Genomic DNA, 7,099 nt, shown 5'->3' on the forward strand with positions numbered 1-7,099 from the left:
GGCTCTGCTCAGACTCCGGGCCCTCCTGTGGAGACAGAACCCTATATCAGTGAGCAGGAGCAACCAATGCGGCCCTCTGAGTCTTCTGAGGGGGTTGAATCTTCTGGAAAGAAGACAGAAGTCCCAGCCCAGCTTCCAAGTCCTCACACAGTGACCATTTTACCTCCAGGTCACCATCAAGTTCAGCAGTACGACTTGCCCAATGTGACTACTAAACCTCCAGACCTGCAGCTGACCCTAACACCAAAACCTGCAGCACGGCCGGCACCGCGGCTCACTAGGCTAATCCTCCGCCTTGCAGCACCGGCACACCGGGTTCTAGTCCCGGTTGGGGCACCGGATTCTGTCCCGGTTGCCCCTCTTCCAGGCCAGCTCTCTGCTGTGGCCAGGGAGTGCAGTGGAGGATGGCCCAGGTGCTTGGGCCCTGCACCCCATGGGAGACCAGGAAAAGCACCTGGCTCCTGGCTCCTGCCATCGGATCAGTGTGGTGCGCCGGCCGCAGCGCGCCGGCCGCGGCGGCCATTGGAGGGTGAACCAACGGCAAAGGAAGACCTTTCTCTCTGTCTCTCTCTCTCACTGTCCACTCTGCCTGTCAAAAAAAAAAAAAAAACCCTGCAGAAGTGGAAACATTTCCAGTCAGCCATGAGGTCACAACAACTCAGGCCTCAGTCCCAGCTCTGCCTCCAACGCCTCTTGAAGAGGTTGAACCACTGCCAATTCAATCTCCAGAAGTTATGCAGGATGAGAAACCCTCTATGACCCAGCAGGAGGAAACAGCTGAAATTTTACAGGCCCCCGAAGAGGCTGCACCTTCTCCAATCCATCAGGAAGCCCAAGCTCACGCCTCAGTGTTCCCTACGGAGCATGAGCCTTTGAAAGACCAGGAGGCAGACACAGCTCAGCAGCCAAAGCCCCCAGAAGAGGATGAGCACTCCCCACTTCCAGGGGTCCCAGCTCAGCCTGAACAACTGAAGGAACCTTCACCAAGCCAGCAGGGGATTTCCGTTCCACCTCTAGAGCGCCCCGTGAGTGCTTACCAATTACCACTCCAACAGGGAAACACAAACCAGCCTTCAGATATCTTCCCAGAGATGAGTGATGCTATTCCAATGAATATGACATTTTCACCTCATATTCCAGAAGAAATACTCAGAACTCAGCATTTAAGGATGTCTAAAACCAAACCAAAACATGTGGATATTGACCTTACCAGAACCCTAAAGCCCACTCCAGAAGTTTATCCTTACTGGAGTCAGCAGGAAGGACCTGCCCAGCCTACAGTTCCCACCAAGCAAGTTGAATTTTCTCCAACCCAGCTTGGGCCTCCTCTTGCCAAGCCTCCAGCACTGCCTGAAAAGATGGAACTTTCTCCAGCTGAGCCTCTAGAGCCCCTCAAGAATGCAGAACAAGCTCCAGTGCAAAATGTAGCCCCAGCCAAGCCACAAGACTTCCCTGACACTCAATCATCTGTAACCCAGCAGGAGCTTCAAACTCAGCAACCAAACCTGACCAAAGTCACAGGTCAACCTTTGGATGTGGAACTCACCATAACTACACAACCTGGAATGGAAGGCGGACTTTCTCCAATCATGCAGGAGGCCCCAGTTCAGCTTCCAGGGCCATCTAAGGAAGGTATAGCTCAACCCCCAGGATATCAGGGGGTGACAGTTCCAACACCAGCTCAGGATCAAGCTCCGTTTCCAAAATCACCCCGCATCACATTTCAACCTTTTGATCTGGCACTTACAATAACTCCACAGCCCATTACAGAGGCTGAACTTGCCACAAATGTGCAGGAGACTCCACCTAAAGAATCTGTAGCTCAGCCACCAGTGCATCATGAGGGTCAAAATCAACCTCCACTATCACCCAGTGTCACAAATCAACCTTTAGACCTGGCACTTACCATTACTACAGAACCTACTACAGAGGCTGAGCATCCTGCAGACCTGAGCAAGACTACAGCTCCATCTCCAAACCTGACTCCAGTCACAACTCAACATCTGGACCTGGGACTTACCATAACTCCAGAAACCAGCAGTATGGTGACTGAACCCTCTACAGACATGCAGGAGACCTCCAGTCAACCTCCCATGGAGGGTGTAACCCAATCTCCAATACATCAAGAGGTGACAGTTCCAACACTGGGTCATAATCAAGCTCAATATCCAACATTGCCTCACATCACAGTTCAGCCTTTGGACACAGTGCTTACCATAAATGCAAAGCGTACCAGGAAGGCTGAACATTCTACAGCCCTGAAGAAGACTAAAGTACCTCCCGTGCTCCATGAGGAGGTACTTTCACAACCAGACCAGGTTCAGGCTCAGCATCCAACCCTGACAGAAGTCACAGTTCAACCTTTTGATGTAGAACTTACCCTAACTCCAGAATCCATTGTGGAGGGTGAACCACTCCCAACCATGCAGGAGACTTCAGGGCAGCCTCCAGGGCCACATAATGAAGTGGTCTATCAGCCTCCAGTTTATTATGAGATGGTAGTTCCAAAACCAAGTCAAGATCAAACTCCGCATCCAATGTCACCCAGTGGCACAGCTGAACCTTCGAAGTTAGAGTCAACCATAACTCAGGTACCCACTACACAGGATGAACATTCTACAGCCTTCAAGTCTATATCTCCTCCTCCTTATCCAATGTACCCTGAGGTGACATTTTCACCTCCAGTCCAGATTCAGACTCAGTATACAAACCTGCCTCAAGTCACAGTCAAGCCTCTGGACCTGGAAATTACCCAAACTCCACAACGTACTACAGAGGCTACACCTTCTACTACCATGCAAATGACCCTAACTCAGTCTACAGAGCCACTAAAGGAGCTCATAACTCAGTCCCCAGGGGACAATGAGATGACAGTTCCAACAGCAGGTCAGCATCAAGCTCAGCACCCAACATCACCAGTGTCATAGCTCAGCCTTCCAAGATGGAGCTAACCATAACTCTGGTACCCACTGCAAAAGCTGGCCATTCTCCATCCCTGAAGAAGACTACAGATCTACATCCAGGCCAGGTTCAGACTCAGCACTCAACCCTAACTGAAGTCACAGATCAACCCCTGAATGCGGCTGCCACCATAAATGTCTGTGAGCTCTGCACCTGCAAAGATGAGACACTTTCATGCACTGGCCTCAGCCCAGTGCAGAAGCTTCACAGAGTTCCTGTACCAGAGCCCAACAGCTACAATGGCACCTTCAGCATATTGTAAGAATCTCCCTTCCTCATGGTTCCCTACAGCCTGCCTGTCTCAGCAGCTTTTACCCAAGATCTTCTGAGCCCTCCTCAAGTCCCCACCTTATGTTGACTGTGTGTGTGTGTATGTGTGTGTTTTGGCAGACAGAGTAGGACAGTGAGAGACAGAGAGAAAGGTCTTCCTTTTTCCGTTGGTTCACCCCCAAGTGGCCACTTTGCTTGTGAGCTTTCCTGATCCTCCTTCTCTTATTCTCTTCTGTCTCTTCTACAGTCTCATGTGATTGCCCTTACTGCTTTTCCTGATTCATTATTTATTGACATTCACCATGTTATTACCTCATTGCTTTAATCCCACTCTTCAACACAGCCCTCATCCCGACTTATTAGAGATGATACAACAGATTTAAGGATAGATTCTGGAGCCAGGTTGCCTGGCTTTGAACACAGGTCTCCCAGTGATTAGCTTTGTGACTTTGGACAAGTTATTTAGCTTGGATTCAATATCCTCATCTGTAAAGCTGGCTTAAAGAATTGTGTGATGGATTGTAACAGAAAATAAAAATGCGTGACTCCACAGTCTTTCCCTGGATGACAGCGAGAATGATGGTGGTCTATAAGGCAGAAGCACAGCAGTCAGAAAGAAGAGCCCGTTAGTGGGAGATGTGTTCAGTGTTAGGCACTTTTTATTGATGAGCATAAAGTAACCCGAGAGGACATATCCACCAGGCAGGTGAGCATACAGGTATCTGTTTTATTGCTGCTCCTGCTTCCAGGAAAATGTGTACCTAAAACAAATAGGTTCATTGTTGCTGAGGAGTGAGGACAGAGTTAAAGCTAAGCACTCACAGCAATTCAAAGTTGAAGCTAAATATAAGTCATTTAACAGCTTCTTGTAAACAAGTATCGATTATGAGCACCTTTCCACTTTTTAAAAAGTGCACAGAATGTAGGATAAAATGTGAAAGTATGAACCCCCACACACCCTCATCATCCCCTGGTCCTCACTCTATTACCTGTAACCCAGGTGTGCGTCTTTCCTTCCAACCTCCTCTCTTTTTTTTTTTTCCTATGGAGGTAATGCTTGGCTCCTGGCTCAGTGATCGGCACTTTTACCCTATGCTGTATTCCAAAAGGCTTTCCACATCAGCACATTAGTCCCTCTGATTTTAAATTGTCTGTATCCATTCAGTACTTGGAAAGATTTCAGCAGAGGGCGCTTGGCCAAAGCACTAGTATACCTGCATAGGTTTTCATTATTCTTATTGGTGACAATACATTTTGCCCATTTTTTCTTGAATAATTTATCCTTTTCTCACTGATTTATAGAAGTCAGTGTAGACACCTGAGTTATTTTGGTGAAAATACTTAATATTCAAAGTGATTGACTGTCTTTACTGTCAAAGAGACTGGACAGAGACGAAGTTAAGCTTCTGAGAGGATGCTTCATTGTTTATGTCAGTGGCCCCTCATTATTTATTGAGTGAGCAAACTGGGAAGCAGAGAGCTACGGAACATAAAAGCACTGGTATTTATTAGAAAGCTGATAATATTTCTGTATTTCAATACTCCCCCATGAGGGTGCCATGATTTTTTTCCTCATTCTGTTCATTCTTTTCCAACCCATTCAAGGATGTGAACTGTGTTCCTTTACAGAAATTTCCAAGGAAACTCGATTTCTTTCATTGATGAAAATGTATGGAAAGCATACCGCTGGGCTGAGACACTGTGAGTACACGCTCCCAAACATGAATACACAAAACTAACTGCATTGTAAGAGCTTTCTTGTTCTACTATTTTGAGGTCAGTATGTCAGAAAAAGTATTCCCTCTCCATGTCACAATCAACATCTGTTGATTATAATTCTATGGTTGTTTTAACAAGGCACAGAATTTGAAATAAGAAACTACTTCTATTTATTTGCATTTTATCAGTAATACCATTACATTCTTAGTAGATAAAAAGTGATAGGGATAGTGAAGACCTTCATTGTGTCCTAACTCCCTACCTATGAGGTAATAATTACTGCTCTGAGTTTGGCATATATCCTTCCAAAAAATTACCTACAAACATATTTACATAGAGCATAATAGTTGTGTTGTGTGGTTTCTTTCTTTTTTTAACCTAAATAGTAACATCCTGCAACTTGGTTCTTTCACTTCATGGTTTCTTCTGGATTTCTTTCCCTCCTAGTACTCAGTCAGTTACCCTATTCATTTAACTCCTGCATGATATTCTATAGTATGGATGGCCATTTCACAGTTTACTTAATAATCCCTCTATTGATGGATTTTCGATTATGTCCACTTCTCATGTATTGCTGCAAGGAAAATCCTTGTGCACACTTGTGAACATGGACAAGCATTTTGCAAAATAGAAGTCTAGAAAGAAAATGGGGCAGCTAGCATTGTGGCATAGTGGGAAAAGCCTCCACCAGCCATGCCAGCATCCCATATGGGCGCTGGTTTGAGTCCTGGCTGCTCCACTTCTGATCCAGATCTCTGATATGGCCTGGGAAAGCAGTGGAAGATGGCCCAAGTGCTTGGGACCCCGCACCCATGTGGGAGACCTTGAAGAAGCTCCTGGCTCCTGGCTCCTGGCTTCGGATCAGCACAGCTCTGGCCATTGTGGCCAACTGGGGAGTGAGCCAGTGGATTGAAGACCTCTCTCTCTCTCTCTGCCTCTCTCTCTCTCTGCCTCTCCTTCTCTCTGTGTGTAACTTGACTTTCAAATAAATAAATAAATCTCAAAAAAAAAAAAAGAATGAAAATGGATGAAGACTACGGAAATAGGAAATTTTAATTGCCCTCAGAAAAGCTGTGCACACTTACTTACACTCCAGCTAACAGAATATAAGAACATTCATTTCCCTTCATCCTTTTTAAAAAGATGTATTTGTTTACTTGAACTATGGGAGTGGGGGGAGGGGGAGATGGAGCGAGAGCAAATGAGAGAGTGAGAGAAAGAGAGAATCTTCCATCCACTGCTTTATTCCCCAAATGCCCAAAACAGCCATGGCTGGGCCAGGCCAAAGCTAAGATCTAATACTTGATTCTGGGTCTCCCACAGGGATGACGAGGAATCAAGCACTTGGGCCATCATCTGCTGCCTCCTAGGTGCACTAGCAGGCATCTGGCTCAGAAGCAGAGGGCCCAAGACTTTAACCAGGCTCTCCAATATGGAATTTACGCTTCTCAAGTGACGGCTTAGCCTGCTATGCCCCAACACTGACTCTTCCCTTCACCTTTTCACCTCGGGATGCTCTTTGTCTTTTTGCTAATGTGACTGGCAAATAAAAGGGTTCCCAGCTGAATCTGGATTTCTCTGATTACTCATAAATTTAAATGTCTTTATATACTTATTGAACATCTATGTTTCGTTGAGGTTTTGTCCACTGTCCATTTGTTGAATTATCTTTTCCTTACTGATTTTTGAAAGGAATCAGTTTAGACTCCCAATTTTGGGGGAAAATACTTAACATTCAAAGTAATTAACTAAAAATAAAAATCTATCATGTCACCTAGGCCAGTGAACTAGAAATTTTGAAGTGCTGAGTGTAACATAATAAAAAAAAGGAATTAATTGACATTTTTCACGACAGTTTGCGTGTTATATCACTGGGACAACTTGTACAGACATCATAAATTATTTCTGAATACAAACAAGACATATAACAGACAAAGGAGAAGGGTTATGATCACTTTAAGATAAATTTTCCCAGGGCCTGTGCAGTGCTGCAGTAGTGCAGTGGGCTAAGCTGCTACTTGCGGCGCTGGTATCCTGTACGGGCACCAGTTCTAGTCCCAGCTGCTCCACTTTAAATCCAACTCTCTGCTATGGCCTGAGAATGCAGTAGAGGATGGCCCAAGCACTTAGGTCTGTGCACCCATGTAGG

Source organism: Oryctolagus cuniculus, chromosome 17 (genome assembly GCF_964237555.1).
Source record: "Oryctolagus cuniculus chromosome 17, mOryCun1.1, whole genome shotgun sequence".
Taxonomy (NCBI): domain Eukaryota; kingdom Metazoa; phylum Chordata; class Mammalia; order Lagomorpha; family Leporidae; genus Oryctolagus; species Oryctolagus cuniculus.